This window comes from Hippocampus bargibanti, linkage group LG08 (genome assembly GCF_051943395.1).
Source record: "Hippocampus bargibanti isolate YZ-2025 linkage group LG08, ASM5194339v1, whole genome shotgun sequence".
In the NCBI taxonomy this organism is placed as follows: domain Eukaryota; kingdom Metazoa; phylum Chordata; class Actinopteri; order Syngnathiformes; family Syngnathidae; genus Hippocampus; species Hippocampus bargibanti.
Genome location: NC_142741.1, coordinates 21310740 through 21324621, shown reverse-complemented (window position 1 = coordinate 21324621; position 13882 = coordinate 21310740). Strand labels below are relative to the sequence as shown.

General features: G+C 47.4%; 1 protein-coding gene across 5 annotated transcripts in view; it reads left to right on the top strand.

Moving 5' to 3' along the window:
• Nucleotides 1–1150: 1150 nt before the first annotated feature.
• map3k13 (mitogen-activated protein kinase kinase kinase 13) overlaps nucleotides 1151–13882 on the top strand; it is a 36874-nt gene continuing 24142 nt past the window's right edge. For 3 of the 5 annotated variants that reach the window (XM_089002619.1, XM_089002621.1, XM_089002622.1), the window contains exons 1-3: nucleotides 1151–1213; nucleotides 2800–2855; nucleotides 9154–9222. The gene's annotated coding sequence lies outside the window, so the exon portion shown is untranslated. Of the gene's footprint in view, nucleotides 1214–2799; nucleotides 2856–8049; nucleotides 8229–9153; nucleotides 9223–13882 lie in introns of those variants that run through there. The other 2 variants (XM_089002616.1, XM_089002617.1) reach the window with 2 other exon arrangements.

Sequence of the window (13882 nt, the reverse complement as noted above, 5' to 3'; positions counted from 1 at the left end):
TTTCAATGGAATTTAAATTTGCTCTTCTTTGAAACAGAAAATGTATTTTGGATTAAAAATTCCCAATAGCCATTATATTTCAAATGCCAAGTGATGATGCATGTTTTTTTTTATTTCTGCATTATTTTGAATTGTTTATCAGGGTGGTTGCAATTTGCAGTGCTGTAGAAGTACACTACCCTATATCACTGTAATTACAGTATTTTCTACTCTTTACGTGAAGATGTATAACATGATAACTATACCCACAATATAATACAAAAATAACAACTATCCATCTCTCTTAATCCTTACGAGGGTCGCCGGTGTGCTAGTGCCTACCCGTACTGGTTGCCAGTTACTCGCAGGCGAAAATAACTGCCAATTAATTTTGATTAATCTGTTCTCCTTTTATCTTGCAGGCATACGTAATATTATAATAGTTTTCTCTTTTGCGCGCAATCTGAAATTGTGACAGACCGCACATTTGTGATTTTGTTCTGCATTGCACCTGCCACGTAGCAGTTTCGTGTAAACATGAAACTGTGCAGTTAGAGGAGGCCAGTATCGGTCTCCACACCCCCATTCTTCCTGCGTAATAACGTGTCTCTGCCAAAATATGTAGAACCTCGTGAGTGAGTTTGCGCCGTGTTTGGCTGTGTGATCCTGTATTATTGAAAACCCAACGAGGCTCCCGTCGCAGATATTTTCAAATGCAATTTTGGAAGATTTTTTTTTTACAAACAAATAAGTCACAAATATACATTGGCATATTTTTTTTTTCATTTACTGTACGTCTATGAAAGCTGAATGAACAACTGAGACCCGAGAACAACTGACAGCTTAGTATGTACTCGCTAGAATATGACTCAATTAGAAAATCTGTTTAAAAAAAACAACCACCATGGCAGTCACAAGCATAGAATGAAAACTTTTGGAATAGAGTGGGTAGATAGAAGTATAATTATTTGTTTGCTATTGGCAAAATCTAATTAGATAACATAAACAAATAGTATTTAAAGGTCCAACCCACATGTGTAAATTTAGTTGCGCAAAGACTTTTTACTGAGCTCGGTTTTATTTACAGGCGCACATGGAACGTGGGGAGTCCGGAAGTGACGTAAAACTGACGCGGCTCATCTGATTGGCTAGAAAATCCGTGGCCTGAGAACGACACGCAGGGAGCTGACTGACATCTCGGGACTCATCGACGGAGCTTGTATGGCGACAATTGGTAACGAAAAAGTATTTCATTCGTACAGTTTGTCAATTAATAAAACGCCAAAGGGTATTGGCAATTTACAAGCATTCGTTTGGCATGTTGATTTTGGGGAAGCTAAAAGTCCTGCGCCAGGGCAGCTGTCAATTAGCCTCTGTTGCCTTTACGAGACCTGACAGCTATCTTTATAATAATGCCGAGTGTTATTTTTCTGCTTGAAAAGTTCCAACAAACGCCCTTTCGTGTATTTTGTAGTTTGAATCACCCGACAGAACGCCACTGGCAAGCAGAGGAGAGTATTAAAGGGTTAGAGTTCATATTCGTGGCTCATTATATAACCAAGTGTGTACATGTTAAAACCACATAATAATGTGGCGTTTTCTGGGCTTGTTTTTGCGAACAAAGAAAGGAAACTGTCGGGTGTCTCTGGACTACTGCTCAGTATATCTTTTTTTTTCCTTCAGGCTGTGTTGTTGTGTTTTCGCTATTGGAATACATGTATATGTTGTCCCTAAAGTTTATGCCATTTCTTGCTGTTCGAACATGACGATTTTCCATTTAATACTACATTTTCACTGTGCTTTTAGTTTGCATTTGAGGTTGTCATCATAATTATTGCATTGTAGTTGCCCTCCACTGTTTGCCGAAAAAGGACCTACTCTTTGTATATAGTGTTCAGGCAAGATCGCTATCCTGCACAAGTATTCTTTGGCGCCATCTAATGGGATTTTTGGTATCACTGAACTATGTTGAAGTGAGTTGAGGGCTGTAATGAAGTACTTTGTGGTAGTCTTAGGATGTCTGTAGACAATTAGAACACTTTTTGGTGATGGAGAGGGGTTTTGATTACGAGCTGATATTTTGTTTTTGCGATAATCTTAGAAACACTGTACTCTTAATAAATTATCAACTGTATAATTATTTCTTTAAAACAGACAAAAAAAACATTATTCAGTATTATCCAAAAATGTTTTTACTGTGGAAATTTAATCCAATTTAATTTTGGCAAAAAAATCCAAATCTGAGGAAACCCTCTTTGAACTTCAAGGACAAATGGTGAAAGTGAAAGAGTTTTTTTTTCTCGCAAATAGCTTGCATACATTATCTGTCACAAAAGTGGAACTCTAATAGCGATAAAAATGTGTTTATCATGATAATAGCAAACGGTGTCACATTTTTGGAATGATTAAGATATTTTAATGTGAAAAAACATGACTCCAACCTAATGGCTTTATACATATTTAAAGTTGTAAACAAAAACAATACAAATAAATTTAAATGAATATGAGACCCCCAAATATGTGAAAACAAACAAACAACATAAATCATCTACCGGAAACAAATTCCTTGTGTGTTCTACATACTTGGCAATAAAGATGATTCTGATTCTGATAAGTCTCATGTAAAAAATAATGGAAATCTGCGATTCCATCTCTTCAATTTATCATGTTATCAGAATAAAGCCTACCAACTGACCGAAAAGGAGCCATCCCCCCGTATGGCGTTTTGAAAATTGCATTCCACTAAATCCCATTGTCAATTTTAAATTATGTCCAGTTACCATTGTATTAATGTTTATCTATAAACCATTCAATTCCTAGGTTCCACCTTATATTTGATGATGAGCAACGATGTCTATAGCAGTTTCCTTCTTAATGTGAGTATTTTCTGCTTATTTTTAGGTTTTATAAAATATTTGATGGAACAGCAATGAAACATTTATTTGTGATCATCCATCTGCCAGCCGCTTACTCCCCTTTTCACGACAATGTGGTGTTAGAACCACTGTGTTGGCTGATTTCCATTTCCACCTTATGTTTGAAGTCAGCAGCAAATGTGTCTCCTGTGTGCATGACTGCTGGGTGCTGTGAACTGTCAGGATTGCATTGCAGCCTCACCGCTGCTGAGCAAGGGTTCACGTGTGTCACTGAAGGCTATGGCGTGTCAGTGGCTGGTGCAATTACAGGTCAGCAGCCACAATTAGCCAAATTGAGTCCCCAGTCAAACTTACAGTGCGTAGACAGATACGCTCCTGTCAAGTCTATCTGGTTTTAACTATGGCAGCAAGATACCCGATAGCTGTTTTACAACTAACATGAGTGACTAGGCTTGTAAAAGCCCCAAAACATACTCGCAAGTACTTTTTAGGGGGAAGAGGGTTGATAAACTATGCTGTAGAACTAGATTTGACATTCGATGGGAATTTATATATGTGGGAATTCTAAAGGAACAGAAAAACATGGGCGGGTTCAAGTTGTTTGTCTTTGTTCTGGATTCTCTTTTTGTTAATTTTATAAAATTGAGAATGTGAGATGCTTCTTCAAGCATTTATAGCAGACCATCAAAAATTGAGTAGACGTCAACCTTAAACCATCAAATCATGGAAAATTTTATTTGATTGAATGAGAGCTTTTAGCAATAGATATTTAAACACAAACAGTGCAGCAACACAACAGAATCAGAATCATCTTTACTGCCGAGTATGTAGAACACACAAGGAGGTTGTCTCCGGTATAACACGCTGCACTAGTATCATCAAAAAATGGAGAAAAATAGAGGCACTATACAGTTCTATTTTGGTTACTGTTTAGAGAGTTATTAGCATGGGGGAAGAAGCTGTTTAAATGTCTGCTGGATTTGGTGCGCATGGATCGGTAGCGCCTGCCTGAGGGGAGTCGCTGGAGAAGGTGGTGGGCAGGGTGCGGAGGGTCCAGTAGGATTTTCTGCACCCTTGCAGACAGACAGAAAGCTCAGGCATGTTTTCCTTATTCTCTGCAAAAATGAGCAATATTAATCCAATTTACAAAGTCAAAAGTGGACAAATTCATGTCTGTAGAGCTGTATAATATCACCCTGTTGTGGCCCAGGAACATAATGTTGGTCTGGAATGCATTGATTGACACTCCGATTTCAATGGAGAAAGACAAATTGATTGATTTGTGTTTTGGGTCTTAAAAAGAAGTAAAGTCAGTCTCATTGTACGTTGCATTGATTTAAACGATGTGCGTATGTCCAGAAGAGTCTTAGATTTGAAATGAGGGCATCATCATCAGACAGACAAATAACCATCGCAGCTGGCTCACTTTTGTTATCCTTTATTTATGCATGCGTGGGTTTACATGAGAATCCCTTGGAGTTGGAGCTCAGCTCAGTCCAGTATTTGTGATGAATATGGCCGTTGCGTGCGGCACGGCCAGGGAAAGTCATTTGAGTGGAAGAGGTCAAACAAAGATTGGGTTCTGAAATCCCTCGCATCACCATGCTTAGCCCACGCGAGGCCAGTTCGTCACATGCATATGAAACCACAAAACACCAATAGAAACAATCAGCGCAATGGAGAAAGTAAGCAAATTTCCATCCCCCACTGCTCCATTGGCTGGACTCAATCCCAGATGCTGGTCGACCAGTGCCAGGATTGGGATTTTGTTGAAAAGTGGGTTAAGCTCGACAGGGTCTTTACCATGGTGAACGTGGTGGGGGAACGTATCATAACCCATTGTTGAAGCCCAAGTGTGCTTATATAAGACCGACTTTACTTAACATGTTCACAAAAGTGAAAGAAACAAGTCTTGGACCATCCGATTCACTGGTTATATCCATTCTATGGAACTGTAGAAATGACAGAATTTGATGCCAATTTGTATAAAAATAATGACATACTATATCCTAATACATCCGATAATATGCTTTGATCAACATGCATTCTCTGCAAATGGTTATTGTTATTTACACGCTTGGAGCATACGCATTCCAGTCTGCATTCATGTATGCATGCATACATGCGGCGCTTTCATGCAAGAACACGCTGCTTTGAATGTTCCGCGCTCGTGCGATGTGTCTGCTAGCCAAGTTTCTATAATTACCACAGCCTCCGGCGCCTCATGGGGAGCATATTAATACACACGAGTGGAGAATAGAAGCGCATGAACTTGTCATACAGACTGCTTCTGCCTCTTGGCAGGACTGCTGACATTTGGTGTTTGTTGTCTGTGGACTCGTGCACATTTGATTACAGATGATTATACAACACATTTGATGTGTTTGGGTGTGATTGTTAAATGGGATGCTCAACGGATTCATCCCTTGTTCAGGAAAAAGAAACGGAAATACACAACGCTGTATATTCTTCTCAGTCTTCAACATTTGAACATATACCTAGAATGTATCAAAACTAATCATAAAAATGAAGTGACAGTATAGTCACTCATTCATCCATTTCCCCACACGCTCATTCTCACAAGGGTCACGGTGGTGCTGGAGCCAATCTCAGCCGCTTTCGGGCAATAGGTGGGGACACCCTGAACCGGTTGCCACTTTATCGCAGGGCACACAGACACAAACAACAATTCACCTTCATACTCACACCTTGGGACAATTTGGATTGTTCATTCCGCCTGCTATGCATGTTTTTGGAATGTGGAAGAACCAGGAGAAAACCCACGCACGCCTAGGGAGAACATGCTAACTCCATAGAAGAAGGCCAGAATCAGGATCAAACTCACAACCTCTGCACTGTGAGGTGGACGTGCTAAACACTTGCCCACTGTGCACCCAAATTGACAAGGTATTTAACTTAAAACATGGGATTCATAATAGATGGATTGCGGAATGTAAATTTCCTTATGTAGTAATTTCCTCTCGCCCCAAATCGGGCGAGTTGTAGTTTGTAGGTGGGCTCAGCGGGATAATCTCACAAAGCATTAACAGCCTCCCCAACTTGCAGTTTATAGCATCACCATTCATTCTGCTGTCCTCAATTTTTTTGCCAAGAGCCAAGCAGCCAGGCCAATTTTCATGCATCCATCCATCAAAGGCACAAGGACAACAATGTCATGTCAGTCTGGTTTCTTTCATTGTAACTCAACCGTTCGTCTTTCCCGACTCTTGTTTGAATAAGGTTGAACACATGAAATTCTGGCATTTTTTGTTTGCTTTAATACAAGCATATTTACGCTTAAAAATTGTACAATATTCTGTGCCAAGTTGAACACAAAATAAACATTGATTAACAGTTCAGGTAATTTTGAGTATTTTTTTTTTAATTGTCTTCTGATATGACAGTTATTACAAAGAAAATCACACAAAAAGTACAAAAAAAGGAAACAGGCGTTTTCAAAGAGTGTGATTTGTCTAACAGATCAAAATTTTAACCTTCTGAGCTGTCACACAAGTGGAAAGATGGTTTGGGCATACATAGCAAGCTGTGATTGCCGTGGGTGTAAACCCAGTGAAGCTGTTAAAAAAATACTGCTACAGTCATGTCACATGTTCTGGCAGAATGCGGGAATATGTGTTCTGCTATCTTGGTGTGGGAGGGTTCGTCACATCGAGAAATGAGATAAAGCTACACACAAGAGATAAAGCTACACAGAAAATGCAATTTTAAATAGGTGAGTTCTGAGATGGGATTTGAAGGTGGGAAGAGAATCAATGTTACGAATGTTGGGAGCAAGTGAGTTCCAGAGTTTGGGGGCAGAGCAGCTGAAAGCTCTGTCCCTCATCATGCTGGGGGGGTCACACAGAGGTGGAGGGAGGAAGAGGATTTGAGGGAACGAGAGGGAATAGAAATTGGAAGAAGGTCAGAAAGGTATGGGGGGGAGCGAAGTTATGGATAGCTTTCAATGGATACATAAAGAAAATGTTGAAGTTAATTCTATATTTGACCGGGAGCCAGTGCAGCTCTTGGAGGACAGGAGTGATGTGGTGAAAGGATGAAGTTCTGGTGATGATCCGGGCTGAAGAATTCTGGACTAGTTGAAGTTTGTGGAGAAGTTTCTGAAGGACAACAAGGAAAAGTGAATTGCAATAGTCAATCCGTGAGGTGACAAGACTATGAACAGGGATAGCAGTGGTGTGAGGGGTGAGAGATGGGCGAAGACGATTGATATTGCATACGTGGAAGTACGCAGATCATTTAGTTAATAGTAAGTTATTTATATGGGAGTGGAAATAAAAAATAGAGATTTACTGATACCTCTAGTACTTTTTCCAAACAAAAGAACCAAGTCGCTGGCCATACTGGCGACTGTTGCCCCCTTGGGTCAACATGTCAATGGCTGCCTGCTTTCTGATAGCAGTTGGAAAGGTAATCCTATGCTCTGTGTTTTGTTTTCTTTTATTGATGTGTGGGAGACAGGAGCTGTCAGTGCTGCTGTTCCGCTCCTGGTGAAATAGTCATGAGCGTGTATAGCGGACCAGCGCCAGTGTGGTTTACAGCTTGTTTGCTCTTGTGGCCGAGCCTTTGTGTTGTAACTGCGTGTCTAGCTGTGTTATGTTTTATCGTATCTTGCTGTGTTGGCGTAAGAGGCATAACAATTTAGCTGGGATGGCTGCAGTTAGCTCATAGCTGACTAAGTGGGTGCCCAACCACAAGCATGCAGGGGTCCAATTTATTGTTATAGTTGAAAACCAGTGTTTGACTCCACTTCAGTGAGTCTTGAATATCTTTATGGACATGACACTCCACATTAAAGCGTTAATAACTAACCTAGTCTGCGTATACAGTAAACTCGGACGATGCTCTATTAATGCTAGGAATTGGAGGAATGTATGAAAGTATTTATGAAAAGTCAGAAGTATTTCTGTCCATGTTATATCATGGCTTTGTTTGTGTTTCACATGAGCACACAGGCTGGCGATTAACCGACCTTTGGAATTTGGGCTTGACTGTATCACTTGCAGTTCACTGCTCAGCAAATAGCTCAGCTGTTTGATTTCCATGCTCCTGTCATTTTTTACGTCCATTATTTTGTCTGGCTACTTGCCTCATTTTGTCAATGTTTAACTGGAGACCATTGCAAAATCTCGAGCTGACTGGCTGTATTGACTTGCTGAACCATCCCTCCAACACGCATTAATATCTCCGAAGCAATGTCTTAGATTGGCCAACCTATACCCTCTGGAATTGTTGTCGCGTTTTGACATTGATGGTCGCGTCTTCTATTTCTTCATCTAACAGGAATACTTTATTTTTATTTTTTTGCGGGTGAGACAGTCCACAGGCCCCGTGGCACAATGCTGCCCTTGACAGGTCAGTCTTTGTACGATAGTTGACTTCTGGTTTGCAGAAAGAGACTCATGACTTTCGGTGGAGATATCGCTATGTGCACGGACTGCACTGGTCTTCTCCACTACACCACATGGCCCACACTATTATAAAAGTACTCATGATGTGTGCAGTCTGTGACAATGAAAAATTCAAATCTTAAAGATGTAAAATATTGGTGTGCGTGAATCACGCTGAAGGCACACGAGAAAATGGATGAAATTCTTTAATGCGTGTCCCATTCGGACAGCGCCCTCGGCCATCTGTTCAAAAAAATCATTCTGGCTGCCATTTCACACTATTTAGAGGCTGTCTTTATCCTCAACCCGGGATATCAGAGCTCTGCCTGCAGGGTCCCCTGCTGGGGTAGACTTTAAGGCAGGAGATTGGATGGAGACACACACAAACACACGCACTCATAAATAAGCACGCTTTTTCCATGCATCTATACACACTTCCCTTGGGGTTTGCTAACAAGACTACAACATGAAGCATCTGTTCCCTGAGCCACTCCTTTCACCAGAAGACCCTCCCATCTCATTCAGTCTCCTTTTTTTATCGCACACACACACACACACACACACACACACACACACACACACACACACACACACACACACACACACACACACACACACACACACACACACACACACACACACACACACACACACACACACACACACACACACACACACACAATAAATCGTGCCTTCTCTCCTCTGCAGTTTGACTGGTGACTCAACCTTTAAGCTGATGCTGTACTTTCCACAAACCGCAACCTCCTCTGGAGCTGCTCTGACCTTGTGTACTTTCACATATCGTCTGAAACCGTGCTGTTCTTGTATGAACTTTAAATGTCACTGCACCGTCTGAACGGTTCTTCTTTTTGTTGTATCTGTGCATTCAGGTGAGAGACAAGACAGAAGTGAGGCACAGACTGTAATGTACAACCTCGGAGATGTCCAGTAAACCTCGGGTCAGTAAATTCTCAGACATACACGAAGTGTTTACGTGTGTGTGTGTGTGTGTGTGTGTGTGTGTGTGTGTGTGTGTGTGTGTGTGTGTGTGTGTGTGTGTGTGTGTGTGTGTGTGTGTGTGTGTGTGTGTGTGTGTGGGTGAGTGAGTGAGAATGAAATGTATAGGTAGACTTAAGGAGAGCTCATTAACTTGTCCAACCATGTAAAGTTGTTAGCAATCCCCACGTACAGCATAACTGCGTGTGAGTGTACGTGTGCTTGTGCGTGCTGTCACGTTCCGGCGGCGACAGTGGCAGCTGGCGAGCAGGAACGTGTGGTATAGGCGGTGGATCGTAGAGCAGGACAGAGGCGTGGGTACCGGCAAAGGATTTATTAACATAAAGCGCGGGTCCGAAAATACGCGGACCCGGTAACAACTCGTGAAACAAACTCAAAATGACAACTGACAATGTTAGTGGGTGAGTGGCGGCAATCCACCCAACCACACTAACCAAGAAAATAAAGTGGCACACGAGGGTGCAAAACAACCTACGACGCGGTGCAAACAACAAACGCGTTCGTGGCTAAAATCATTCCTCGGGCGAAGCAAATAACGTACTGGTAACAAGTTCCACGTACTAGCTTGGCGTAAGGCGAAGTATCTTCCGACGCTGGGTGGATGCCAGCGTCGGGTTTAAATGTCCACAGTTAATGAGGAGGGAATTGACAGCAGCTGGCGAGCGGCGGGAACGGAGGCCCCGCCCCGCTGTCAACTGGCTCATGACAGTACCCCCCCCTCAACGGACGCCTCCTGGCGGCCCACCTGGTTTCGACGGGTGAGCCTCGTGGAAGTCCCTCAGGAGCGACGGGTCCAGAATCCAGGTTCGCGGAACCCATTGACGGTCCTCCGGTCCGTAACCCTCCCAGTCGACCAGGTACTGGATGCCCTTTCCCCTGCGGCGTGAATCCAGGATCTCCCGCACTGCGTATGCCGGTCCTCCGTCCACCATCCGCGGGGGGGGGGGTTGGGCGAGAGGGGGGGCCAAGGGGCTGGACTCCACCGGTTTGATGAGAGATACATGGAAAACCGGGTGGATCTTCATGGAGGCGGGCAGCCGAAGTCGGACCGCGACCGGGTTAATGATGGCCTCCACAGTGAAGGGGCCCGCGAAACGCGGACCCAATTTGGGGGTTGTCCCGGCCAGCCGTAGGTCCCTTGTGGACAACCAGACCTTCTGGCCCACCTGGTAGGCTGGCGCGGAACGGCGACGGCGATCCGCGACCCTTTGGTTCCGGACTGCCGTGCGTGATAGGGCTGCCCTGGTCTCCCTCCATACCCGATGGGCCCGCCGAAGATGGTGTTGTATCGACGGGACCTCCACCTCCCCTTCCTGTGTGGGAAAGAGCGGCGGCTGGTAGCCATAAGCCGACATAAACGGTGACCGACCTGTGGCTGAGGAGACCAGGGTGTTGTGGGCATATTCCACCCACGGGAGATGGATGGACCAGGCCGAGGGACGATGAAGGCATACGCAGCGCAGGGCCGCCTCCAGGTCCTGGTTCTTCCGCTCGGTCTGGCCGTTGGACTGTGGATGGTAACCGGAGGACAGGCTGGCCGACGCCCCCATGGACCTGCAGAAACGCTTCCAGACCCGGGATACGAACTGGGGCCCTCGGTCCGACACGATGTCAGTGGGGATCCCGTGGAGACGGACGACGTGTTTGACCAATAGTGTCGCCGTCTCAATGGCGGACGGCAACTTGGTCAACGGCACGAAGTGTGCCGACTTAGAAAACCGGTCCACTATTGTGAGAATGACCGTCTTACCACGGGATGGGGGGAGGCCGGTGATAAAATCCACTGATATGTGGGACCAAGGGCGCGGGGGAACAGGTAGGGGGCGGAGCAGTCCTGCCGGAGGCTGATGGGAGACCTTGCCACAGGCGCACTCCGGGCAGGCCTTAACAAAGTCCGCCACGTCGTCGCGGAGCCGCGGCCACCAGAATCGCTGGGAGACGAGGTGCTCGGTGCGGCTCACCCCTGGGTGACACGCCACCTTGGATGCGTGCCCCCACTGGAGCACCTCCGAGCGCAGCGACTGGGGAACGAACAGTCTGCCTGTGGGACACTTCTCGGGAGTCGGGGTACCTTTTAATGATTCCATGACCCTCCGTTCGACCTCCCACTGGAGCGCCCCCATGATCTGGCGGCCGGGCAGGATGGGTTCCGCAAGGTCTTCCTTGTCTGCTGGCTCGTGGATCCGCGAGAGGGCGTCGGGCTTGGTGTTCTTTGTTCCTGGACAGTAGGTTAGGGTGAAGGAGAAGCGTGTTAAGAAGAGCGCCCACCGTGCCTGGCGTGCGTTCAGCCTCTTGGCGGCCCGGATGACCGCCAAGTTCTTATGGTCCGTAAGCACGGTGAACGGCTCCTTCGCCCCTTCGAGCCAGTGCCTCCACTCCTGAAGAGCCAATACGACGGCGAGCAGCTCCCTGTTGCCCACGTCGTAGTTGGCTTCGGCGGAGCTGAGGCGGCGGGAGAAGAAGGCGCAGGGGTGGAGCTGCTGGTCGACTGAGGAGCGTTGGGAGAGTACTGCCCCAACACCTGAGTCCGAGGCGTCTACCTCCACAATGAACGCGCCGTTGGGGTCTGGATGGCGGAGGACTGGGGGGTGAGAGAAAGCCTCTCTCAGCAGCCGGAACGCGGCGTCCGCTTCTCTCGTCCACCTGAACGGGGTCTTAGTGGAGGTGAGTTGGGTGAGAGGGAGGGCTTTCCGGCTGTAGTCCCGGATGAAGCGGCGGTAGAAGTTGGCGAACCCCAGGAAGCGTTGTAACTGCTTGCGAGAGGTGGGTGTGGGCCATTCTACTACCGCTTCGGTCTTGGCTGGGTCAGCCCGGATCTGCCCCCGCTCCACGATGAAGCCCAGGAAGGATAAGGAGGAGGTGTGGAATTCACACTTCTCGGCTTTGACGTATAGTCGATTCTGCAGCAGCCGCTGCAGAACTAGCCGGACGTGCTGGCGATGTGCCTCAAGGGACTCTGAAAAAATTAAAATGTCGTCCAAATACACAAAACAGAAAATATTCAGAAAATCCCTCAAGACATCATTAATAAGGTTCTGGAACACAGCGGGTGCATTGGTGAGACCAAACGGCATCACCAAGTACTCGAAGTGTCCCAGAGGTGTCTTAAATGCGGTCTTCCATTCATCCCCCTCTTTGACCCGAACAAGATGATAAGCGCTCCGGAGGTCCAGTCTAGTGAAGATGGTCGCGGCCTGGAGGGACGCGAAGGCGGAGTCAATCAGTGGGAGCGGGTATTTGTTCTTTATAGTTATTTCGTTGAGTCCCCGATAGTCCACGCACGGACGCAACGATTTATCCTTTTTTGTGATAAAAAAGAACCCCGCTCCCAGAGGTGACCGTGATGGCCGAATGAGCCCGGCCGCGAGCGAAGAGTCAATGTAGTCCCGGAGAGCCTGTTGTTCGGGTTGGGAAACGTTGTACAGACGAGAACTGGGAAACGGAGCGTTGGGCTGAATGTCAATGGCGCAATCATAGGGACGGTGCGGTGGTAACGACAGGGCGCGGTCCTTGCTGAACGCCTGTCGTAAGTCGTGGTAACAGGGCGGCACCCCCTCTAGGCTAATCTCCTCCCTAGGGTAGCTGTGAGATGGTGCCGGCCCACCCGCGGCCGACCGGAGGCAGTGAGCGTAGCAGAGGGGGCTCCACCCCTGAATGGTAGGTCCGTCCCACGAAATGGCCGGATTGTGGGTCCCCAGCCAAGGTAACCCGAGCACGATGGGAACCGAGCGTGAACGCATCACGAAAAACCGCCGGTTTTCCACGTGATTGCCCGAGAGTACGAGTCGAAGCGGCACGGTTTCTTGCGTAACCTCGGCGAGTAACCGACCGTCGAGATCGAGTATGCTCCGACTCGCCCCCAGCTGAACAACCCGACACCCCAACGCCGACACGACGCGCGGGTCTATAAAACAGCCGTCGGCCCCCGAGTCCACTAAGGCCCGAACGGACATTGTCCTGGTGGGACCGTGTATAACGGCATCCAGCTCCAGTCTCCGCGACGTGAACCCCCCCGCGGACCTTAAGGGAACCCGTTGCTTGTGTGGACGGGGTAACTTACAGTCACTGGGGGTCTTTCCGGGAAGCCCCCAACTGGGACAGTCCGGGGCTAGATGACCCAACTTGCCGCAGAGCTGGCATGCCGGGCCGGTGTTGCGTCGCTCCGGCGCCCGCTCAACGGCCCTTTCGACCCCCATCTCCATCGGCTCCACGGCCGCGTGCCCCCCACGCGGAAAGGTCCGGGCACCCCCTCGGGTCCCTGCTGGCGGCTCGAGTCTTGCCTGGGCAGCCCGCTCCCGGGCCCTGTCTCGCATCCGGTTGTCCAGCTGCAGCGTGAGGGAGATCAGCTCGCGAAGGCTGGAGCACTCGTCGCGGGTAGCCAGCTCGTCTTTCAACGCCGCGCTGAGCCCGCGCCGAAACATCCCTCGCAGCGCACGGTCGTCGTACCCGCTGGCGGCAGCCAGGACGCGGAAGGCGACGGAATACTCCGCCGCCGATCGGCTACCCTGCTGGCAGATCCACAGCTGGGACTCCGCTGCCTGCCCACTCACCGGGAGATGGAAAACCTGCCGTAACTCGGCGACGAAGTCCGGGAAGGAGGCT